This window comes from Triticum aestivum, chromosome 6D (assembly GCF_018294505.1).
Source record: "Triticum aestivum cultivar Chinese Spring chromosome 6D, IWGSC CS RefSeq v2.1, whole genome shotgun sequence".
Classification (NCBI taxonomy): domain Eukaryota; kingdom Viridiplantae; phylum Streptophyta; class Magnoliopsida; order Poales; family Poaceae; genus Triticum; species Triticum aestivum.
Genome location: NC_057811.1, coordinates 476,449,990 through 476,460,009, shown reverse-complemented (window position 1 = coordinate 476,460,009; position 10,020 = coordinate 476,449,990). Strand labels below are relative to the sequence as shown.

The 10,020-nt window shown below is 41.7% G+C and overlaps 1 long non-coding RNA gene across 6 annotated transcripts; it reads left to right on the top strand.

Annotated features, from left to right (window-relative positions):
* The first annotated feature begins 664 nt into the window (after window positions 1-664).
* Window positions 665-7,863, top strand: LOC123146085 (uncharacterized). Of its 6 annotated transcripts, none has more exons than XR_006472609.1 (9): window positions 665-1,108; window positions 1,193-1,248; window positions 1,327-1,424; window positions 4,866-4,947; window positions 5,030-5,144; window positions 5,389-5,448; window positions 5,536-5,618; window positions 5,770-5,835; window positions 6,842-7,863. It is a non-coding gene; the product is annotated as an uncharacterized lncRNA (long non-coding RNA). The 6 variants fall into 6 exon arrangements; XR_006472608.1 differs by having other exon boundaries at window positions 1,193-1,252; window positions 5,030-5,127; XR_006472611.1 differs by having other exon boundaries at window positions 1,193-1,252; window positions 5,030-5,127; window positions 5,770-5,904.
* Window positions 7,864-10,020: the final 2,157 nt, after the last annotated feature.

Sequence of the window (10,020 nt, the reverse complement as noted above, 5' to 3'; positions counted from 1 at the left end):
ACACAACTACACTTACACACCACACAAATGGAATTGCACGTCCGCGCACACGTGTGCAACTGTAGCTGCATGTCGCTTGGGTTTGTACCTGATCCATGAGTTTACTTGGAGTCGGGCATGAATATTCCGGTAACAAGACGGCCATCACCCACTTGTCAAGTTAATCGATTTCACAACACAATTTTGGCATATCCTATGTATGTATACCGTACTAGAACGGGGTCTTCTTTTCTTTCTTAAGAGGGGTCTCCATCATAACATGCTCTTGGATGGCTATGTGCGCAATACCACTAGTTCTATTCTACTCTGTGCAGAGAGCCATCCCAGCTCAGCTTTTGCAAGCAGCAAAAGTCAAAAACCCATTCTTCACAGCAAAATCAGGATACGTATCCAGAAAAACGAGAGGAGGCGAAACCTGAGCTCTCTCAGCGATTTGGGCATTCTGGCTGTCCGATCGGTTTCCTGATGCGTTTTCGGCCGCTCGATCTCGCGTGTGGAAGAGCTCGGCCGTTGGATCAAAACACAGCGCTATAGAATGGATAGTTTCACTCCCCGCTTGCCACCGCACGTAATTCCAGCGGCCCCTGAGGGTATTTTCGTCGTTTCGCTTCCTGGGTGTATAAAAGGGGGCCATGCCCGTGGTGAAACCCTAGCCGCCTCGCTCCCTTTCTCGCGCGTCGCCGCCTGCCTCCTCTCCTCCCCGCGACCCCGCACCACGTCTTCTCTCAGTCGCCCACTCGCCCCGCCCCCGATTGAACCCTAGCCGCCACTCCTCGCTGGCCATCCTCCCCGTCCACGGCCACCACGCGCATCGCCGCCAGAGGGCATCGCCAGGTGTGCGCGTGCCTCCGCGGGTTCGCGCCGCAGTTGCCGGAGGCGTGGGCGCCGCGGGTCAACCTCCTCGGGGACGATGGGCGCCACAAGCCTCGTCGGAGGTCGCATCTCCATCCGCCACGGCTCCGGCGCTCGTCCTCCTCACCGACGGTCGCCTCTCCATCTGCCACGGCAGCGGTGCTCGTTCTCCTCCTTGGCTATCCGCCTTCCCATCCGCCATGGCTGTGGCCTCCAAGCTTTGGGTTGTGATGGCTTAGCTGCACCATGACGTTGGGTAAGATAGTGTCCCTTGTCTCATATTATTTCTTTCCATTGGGTTGACCGTCCTTGATTGATTTTGGATCTCATTTGTCTGCAGGTCTCTTGTTCTTATCGTCGTTGATGTGTCAGATCTGTTGCTGTGCTAGCTGAACTGTAGGTATGCATCCTTTTTGTCCCGTTCTTGGTCATTGGTTGTTGCTCATCCGTGATTTACCTTTGATTTTGCTGCAGGTTGGTTCATTGTTTCTGGTTTCACGTCTGCTTGGTCGATCCCTTGTTCAGCATGTGCCTGCATGTTGTCTCCCTGCCGCAGCATTACGGATCTGCAGGTTGACCCTTCTTCTCCTCCTCTTTGCTCCTCTTATGCAAATTGGCCAATGAGAGCCTTTTGTTTTATGTGTTTTGTTCCTGGTAGAGAGTCTGTGCACTTAATTTTGGTCCTTTCCTTGCCCTCCTTGCTTGTTTTTTACTGGAGTATAAATATGTGCCTTTTCCTCCTGGTAGGGCCTAGGATTGTTGCTTTTGTTGCTTTCCTTGCTTTGTTTGTTTGCTTCTGTTTTTTGTCCATGGTGTTAGTAGCAGCCTACAGAATCATTTTGTTTTCTTGTTTGCCTTTGTTGTGTTGCTGAGGCTACCAAACAAAGCAATGACACGCACCTGGTGCAAGCCAATTACCATGCTTTGACTCTCAAATCTTCTGCAGAGCAAGCCTTTGCATCTTTCAAGTAGCTATTAATATGTGAGCTTACTATTTTGCACAGATTGTGAAACTTGCAGCACCAGTTTTCCCAAACACTGCCACATAATCCGAAGATTGTTGAACCATTGAGGATATAGAGATGAACCTATATGTGCAATTCTGGACTGTAATAAATAAACATGATCAGGTTCAATAGAAGAGTCTACCGATAGTATATCATAATTGAACCTATATATGCAATTCTGGATAGTAATAAATAAACATGATCACGTTCAAAATCTTCTATTGGTTCAAAAACAGTAGATCTATTAAGGCACAAATCCATACTTAAAATACAGGCGGTAAAATAAAACATGGACAGAGAAAGACCGGGTGCTCTGCCTTTGCTGAAGGTGGTAGGATTTGTTGTGCTGTAATGTAAGCTTTCTGTGCGTTCTGTGTGGGTGAAACTTTGTAGTGGTAAGGTGGCAGGGCGTGGAGCTGTTGTGATGATCCGATTGAGGGTCAGGTACTTGTAGAGGCAAGCTTGTGAAATTAATTGGCTGAAAATCAAATCAACAACTCTATCTTTGTGATGCCCTCTGATGTCACCACCAAAGTATATCTAAGTACACCCATATAACTGTTACACCTATATTTTCTGTGATTATTTGTAGTCTCAAGTTCGAACTATTCTTCTTAATGTTCGCTGAGTCTACTTCTTTTTCTGCGCCCAAAATGACTGAGAAAACGGCAGGTATGATGATGATGTTTGTACAGAGTCGGTTTTATGGGAAAGAGGTTATTCTCGGTGATGATAAGATGTCGTTTGTGCATTGTCTATCCTCGGTCATCAATAGACACTGTGTCTTCTATCATAACTGGATGTTTCTCTCCTATCTCATGCCGATATATTGTTGGTTCACATGTTATATTGTTGGTTCTGACATCTGGAATATATCATTGCTGGATGATTGTTGATGGGGTGCCGAGACATGTGTGTGAACTACCTCATGCATGTGAGTGATGAAAGAGGGTTGGTGGCCGACCACCTTGATATCGTTGCCAGTAAGGATTATATGTGTCCGGTTTAGTATTTTGTTCATATGTATGCCATTCAATAATGACTGCAGTCTTTAGATTTGGATTCAGATATACTGTAGTGTGTGCCCTATGTTGAATATTATAACTGTAGGAGCTTGCAGTCAAGCTCATTTATTGTCTCGAGAAGTGGGCCTTGGGAGTTGTTAATTGGCTAAACATGTACCTTCTGGGAGTTGTTTTATTTGATGGTCCGGTAAATGACTTGCTTCCAGCAATGGTTAGTTGTTTTTATTTTTTGTTATGGGTACTAGATGGGTGATTGCGATTGAGACTGTATTCAACTATTGATTTTCTTGATGTGACTGAATTTGGTATGAGGTGTTTGTGTGTTTGGATGCTCTTCAACTTTTCTGGTTATACTAGATACTAATCTACAATTCTATATATGCCATGCTATTTGGCTATTCATTTTCTTGATCTACTTGAATTAGTACTACAGAGATGTCTGATGTACGTGTGCGTGCGTGCGTGCGTGCGTGCGTGCGTGCGTGCGTGTGCGATAGGCAGTTTACCCTCCTATTCGTTTGAACGCTTGGTTTTGCTATTAGGAGAATCAAGGAGGTTCTGTTAGGAGAATTTCCTTTTGTTTCCATGGTTAATTAATCCTGGGAGTATTCAAAAGCAGGCCATCATTGCTGTTAGGAGAATAAAGGAGGTTCTGACAGTCTTTTGTGTTTAGTGTACGATGGTCACATTTGTAATTTTGTATTGACATCAAAACTCAGATTTAATATGTTTATTGGGAGACCTTACTTCTATAACTAGATCATGAATATCTTTTGATCTTCTAAGAAACAGTTCTCCTGGATATTCCAAGTTATACCTGCTCATACATCTGTTATATTACAAAATCATGAATATCTTTTAATCTTCTAAGAAATAGTTCACCACGTCAGCCCACTCCACATTGCATTGAACTATATGCAGCTTACTTTTATCATAAACCATGTGGCTTAAGTTAAGCTTCGCAGGTCACTGATTACTTAGTATGGCAGCTCTTGTCAAAAAAAAAAAGTATGGCAGCTTAGTATTTAGTGCTTACTGTATTAGTCAGTCAAGTATGCCGAATACCCTGTTCTGAAAGCAAACACATGATATTTGAAGCTTTACATACACTTGGATGGTAACATAATACCCATGCTTTGAATTTTAAAATGCCAAATTGGCAATGCTCCTTAACTACCATATTTGCACTGTAATCTTTGACTTGATTGATGGAAAAGATTTTTTTATGGTTTCTGTAATCTCTATCGGCTATTCCCATAGCAAAATACTTGGACGGTTTAGTCTTAGGGAATTCTTCATATTTATTTCCCGTTCAAAAGAGAATCTTCACAGCATGAGAATGCTTAGGACCCTAAATAAATTTGTAGGAATTTTTTATAAGGCCTCTCACAGATTTAAATATAACAAACTGTATTTGTAGTATTAAATTTGGATTGGAACTATTTATACCAAATCAATTACAGGTACGTTGATTTAGTACAATTGCATTTCCTGTGTTTCCGTGAAAAGGAATAAATATTTCCTTTTGTTTTCTCCTATTGTGGGATGAATTCCTTTAATCAAGTCTGGCTAGCACTTACTCTGTATTCGCCTTGGACTAGAGTAACAAGCCCATATAAGAGCAGTAAGGGCCCAAGTGATGGAGTATCCTGATTAACCTGCCGCTTCTTGGATTATTAATTAGTGAGAGAAGATTAATGGAGTTCGTAGTATACATTGAGTTTGTTTTACTGCCTGGAGAAAGAACAAGAGCCTTTTCTTAGAGGGGCGTTCACGTGGATGACCGAACCGAGTCCTCTTCTTTTTTGTATCTTGAAGTACAAATATGGTTTGATTTGATAGTATATCATAGTATAATTGTTAAGATTCTCAGTCTATAATCTATAGACAGTTACAGTAGTTATGATCAGTTAATCACTCCCCTGATTTTTGTACATTGTTCTCACATAGAAAATAATATTTGTTCCTCTCTTTTTTCAAGTTCACGCGTTGTACTGGAGATTACTGTAAGACACAAGCAGAAAGGATTCGTGGAACCTTGCCTTGGTTGATCTTGCGGGCAGGTAATAGCTATTCTTTTTGGGCTGCTGTTTTCCTTTCACCCTGTCAACAAAAGTAAACTGCAAAACAATTTTCTTTGTGCAGTGAGCAAGCCTCTAAAATGAATAATTTTGGCCACAAGCTCTATTCGATCTTGCTGTTCTGCGGCTCAAAGGTTGATGACTACCGTTGGGCACTGCCCAGTTAAGTCTATCAGGCTGTAAGCTCCTCCATGTTATGTTCCTTTATTTACTTTTAGTAAGATTTGCCCAATTGTTGGACTGGTTAATTCCTGTATGACCAAATAATACATTGGAAGATAGAAAAACATGTCCGCATGCATGTAACATAGAAGCCAATGTTGAGCATGAGAGCCATTTAAGAGAAGCTATCTGAAGTGTTATTTTTTTGTACTATTCCATTTTAGGTTCCACTGATCATATATTTCTTTGGGGGCATTTCAGGCTCCTTTCAAGGAAGAACGATTAAAACGGGATCAGGACGATCTTCAAAAGCGCCAACAGGTAAGCATGTTTCTGGTGTACCTGGTACTACAGAGTAAAATTAGGCATGCACCAACTGTTAGCTTCTTCCATTTTTCAATTCTTCAGGCCAGTAAACTCTGGTATAATGAACTGGTCACACAAGTTCCTGAGTCAGCAATGCCACTCCCAAGGCAAACTGAAGTACCAAGGTATTATTGGTGCTTCCACAGATTTTTCCTTGTGGTGTAGTTAGTTCACCTTTCTTTTCTTATTGTGTGTATATACCACCTACACAGTCTGTGGATTGAGTTTTTTCAGCTGTTTGAAGTACGCTAATCGATCGTGTGCTAATTTTAACAGGAGTCAGCTGCTCGAAGGGAAGGAGCTTGGGCTGGTGTGGAGAGAACCTTGAACTCTCGCCTTCAGGTCTACTCTGTTCTGATTTTGGGGTCAGAAAGAATGGGCGTAAATTGTGACGTCAGTAGCTATTTTCATGTAGTTTATGCTTTTCTTCCCCTTTACTTCTCATACATAAACCCATTACTCGCTTATTTTCATTCCGTGATTTTTTTTGAGATATTCCATAGCATGTTATCCGAAAACATTAGCAAGTTCCTTTAATTCACCTCTTCATATGTCTCAGATTGTGGAAGTTGTCCTTTTGTTCCGCTATGTTCTTTCAAGCCCCGATTCAGTAACTTTCTTATAAGATTCTTTAGTTTATCCTATTAGATTCGAAATCCGACTTTGGGAAGCTGCTTGAGGAAGTTTCTCCTGGTCTTTTTGTGTGTGATTTTTGCTATAATGGTTGAATTGGTAATGTTGTGTGCATATAATTGAAGCACCGAATGAGACAATAGTGATGATAGTCAGATAGTTTTTTTTTTCTTAAGCATGAGTTTAGTTTCTCCTTCTTCTTTCACTAAAATGTGTACTAACATTTTCTTAAGTACAGAACTAGGGCAGTGCACATATAAGATTGGCAGTGCACATATAAGATTAATTTGTTCTTCTTTCATGTTGGAGAGAGTGGCAGTACGCCGATTAAGCTACATTATTTCCTGTTAGAGAGTTGTGTATATTCTCTTGCTGCTTAATGTTTTCTTCGCTTTTCCTGCACACAATGGTTAGTATTATCAAAGTGGCTACTTTTTCCAGTTTCCTTCTTACAGTAACTGTAAGAATGATTTTAATTGCTAGATATATACATATGTGAGAGCTGGTTGTATCTCTTTTTTCTGTTAATGTTGGAGAAGATGATTTTTTTTCCTTTTCAGATTCCTTTGTTCTCACATTAGCTTGCAAATAGAGTCCTTGACTGGATAATAATTGTTTTTCTCCTATTACAGTGTACAGTATATGATTGATTTTTTTCACTTTGCACTGTTTTATAGAAGTGTGTTTTTAATGCCCTTTTTATTTGGTCTTGCAGCTATTTTGTTTTTCTGGTTCTATATATATATACTGGTGGGATGTTGACAAACAATGCATCCATGCCTTCTTTTTCGATGGATGTATGCTCAAGACAAGACAACATAAAAAATGCCATGGTCGAGGTCGGCATCTCCCGGGAAGGTCTCCACAACATGGAGGCTCCATAATCGTTCTCCAGTTATTTCCCACTTATCTCCTTCAGATGTGGTCAATTTGGCATGGGCACGCGTTCGGTCGGAATGAGTCAGATGGGCTTCTGTCTATTGTTGTTCTTGTGTTTCTTTCTCTTATCTCATGGTTGCCTATTGTATGCATGAAAATGCCTGACAATGGAGGCAGCCACAAGCACACATATGTTGTACTTCCTCCGTTCCTAAATATAAGTCTTTTTAGAGATTGCACTACAAACCACACACGGATGTATATAGACATATTTTAGAGTGTAGATTCACTCATTTTGCTCCGTATGTAGTCCATAGTGGAATCTATACAAAGACTTATATTTAGGAACGGAGGGAGTAGCTTTGAGGCACTGACTTGTGTGTGTTCTGAACTTTCATTAGATCTTCATGGACTGTATGCTTTTCTTTTGAGACATCTTAATCCTTTTGATTAATCACATTGATGTACTGATGATACTTAGGTATGCTATAAATGTGCCATTGCAAGCTACTAGAGATGATCTGTTAAAAACAGTAACCCAACGGAGAGAGCCGTAGGTTTAGTTTTCACTTATGGCAGTTGATGTGCTATGTTTGCTGATGTGCATTTTTTTTCATGCTATGCATGCTCTCCATTGATATAACAAATCCATTTCTATTATTTACATAATTCTTTGCTAACAGTTTGAACATAGTTTTTCCATTGATAGGGATTTGCTGCCGAATGATCAGTTGTCGCTACAGATTTGTAGGTTTAGTTTACTACTGTACTATGCAGTATGAAAGCAGTGTAAATAAGTTAGCTGTGATAACCACTATGGCCTGCTTTTGGTATATGAACAACGATGCTTTAGGTGTCTGATGCTACATTATATGAACCTCTAATAGGAATCGTCACTATCAGAAGCTGCAAGGCCAGTGTGTCTACCTCTTCCTGAACTGGTACATGAATATCTGTCTTTCTTTAGTTATATCATACTGCATTTTTAGTGACATGCTCAAAAGATGTAATCAACTGAACCACTACTATTAGTAATTGTTTGCTTCCTCATGTTTCTTTGAGAAATCCTAATGTTGAGTCAATGATCTCAATAATTCCTTTTCTGTGTTTGTTGTTACTCTACCTTTGCATCATGTGTATACTACCGGGCTGGATGAAACTGGACCGGGTGGGGTGCGGCAAGCCGCACTGCCTATCTAGTGATCGATGATTATATGGAAAATGACTACTCTCTGGTGCAAGTGAGACTGACTGCTCGTTGAGACAGCTTGCCACCAACTAGGCATGTTATACATATACCTGTACGTATCACCTGTAAAAGTTTGGTGGAAGCATCTCACCCTCTATGCAGAGCTCGAGAGTCCTTTATTGTGAGATACACATACAATAAATTTGTTACAACCATGACTCAATCGTGACTTGCACGCTAGGAGAAGGGGGATAGAGATAGCTAGATATAAATCATATGGTACTATCAGCGTGCTAACACTATCTCGAAACCTTCTGGATGGTTTCACTGGCAGCTTAATGATTCAAACTCTTATGGTACAGTTTTTTTTTACTTTGCATAATAGATTTATCCTAAACATTTTGTACAGTTTGATTAACTTCATACCAAAAAATATTAACATCTATAGAATCAAATATATATAATAATGAAATATATTTCGTGATGAATCTAACGATGTTGATTTGGTATTGTAACCATTTTTTATAAGCTTGGTCAAACTTTAAAAGGATTGACTTAAGACAAATCTAGTATGCGAAGTAAATAATCTCTCGTGTGCTGTCAACAGTCCCATAAACATAAACTGTAGCGCTACAAAGGTAGCAATAGCATGCGCCATTACACGATAAGCCACTGCCGACATGTTCAACTGTGCATTGCACCTGGCACTACGGCCGCGACGATCGAGGCGCACGAAACTGATGTGTGTTTCCTCAATAGGATATACAGTACTCCTCCGTCCGGAAATACTCGTCGGAGGAATGGATATATCTAGATGTGTTTTAGTTCTAGATGCATTCATTTTTATGCATTTCTCCGACAAGTATTTTCGGACGGAGTGAGTACTACCGAATAGATGGACCATGGATCGATTCAAAGACACCTGTGAAGCAGGTACTAGCCTGCAACTGCAAGGAGTGCATACAAGCCAGTATTTCCTCATTGGCTCCAAATTAATGGAATCGGATGCATGTGTAGCAGGTAGCTCTTCCTTGTTTCTCTCCGCACCCAACCGCCCGGCAGCGTGAAGGACAGAAGGAGCCCACCGTCGTGTGTCCTCCGCTAGTGCCGAGTGGTGTCATCGCACCAGCTTGTCGGCTCGGCCGCTGGACATTGACTGGAGTGCAGGACGCCACAAGGAGACTCCGGAGCGTATGGTGGCGGGGGTATAGTTCGTCGGCAAACGTGCGGCCACCACATGGCTACGAGGTGATTGGATGAATAAGAACGTAGGTAAAACACACGCAAAATATGGATCACACCGATGAGTGGGCTCCACATGGAAGAATAAACAGAACTGTATAACAAGAAAACCATTTGCTAGTACAATGAAAAGATAACAAGATACAAACAACTAGCAAATAAAATAACATTGCATTGAACATCGTACTAGTTGTCTTCTTTTATTGACTGTCGTCGCCCAGCGGGGATCGAAAATTATACATGAACCGGCAGTAAAGGAAAGTGGCACCTATAGATGCGCTCGTCATACCAGACTTTGAAGATCGCAGTAGCCACTCATAGTTAGAAATGATATCTAGTCACTAGTAGAAAAAGAGGCTTCCATACGCCCCCATTAGTCCCTAAAACAATCGAACCGCGACAAAAGGGGCCTTTAGTCGCGGTTCGGGAGGAGACCCGCGACCAACTATCTGGGCCCAGCGCGCTCGGTCGACAGTTGGCGGACGGGAGGGGCTTTAGTCCCGGTTGGCCTGGCCAACCGGGACTAAAGGTCCCCGAAGGCCTTTAGTCGCGGTTGGCCAGGCCAACCGGGACTAAAGGCCCAT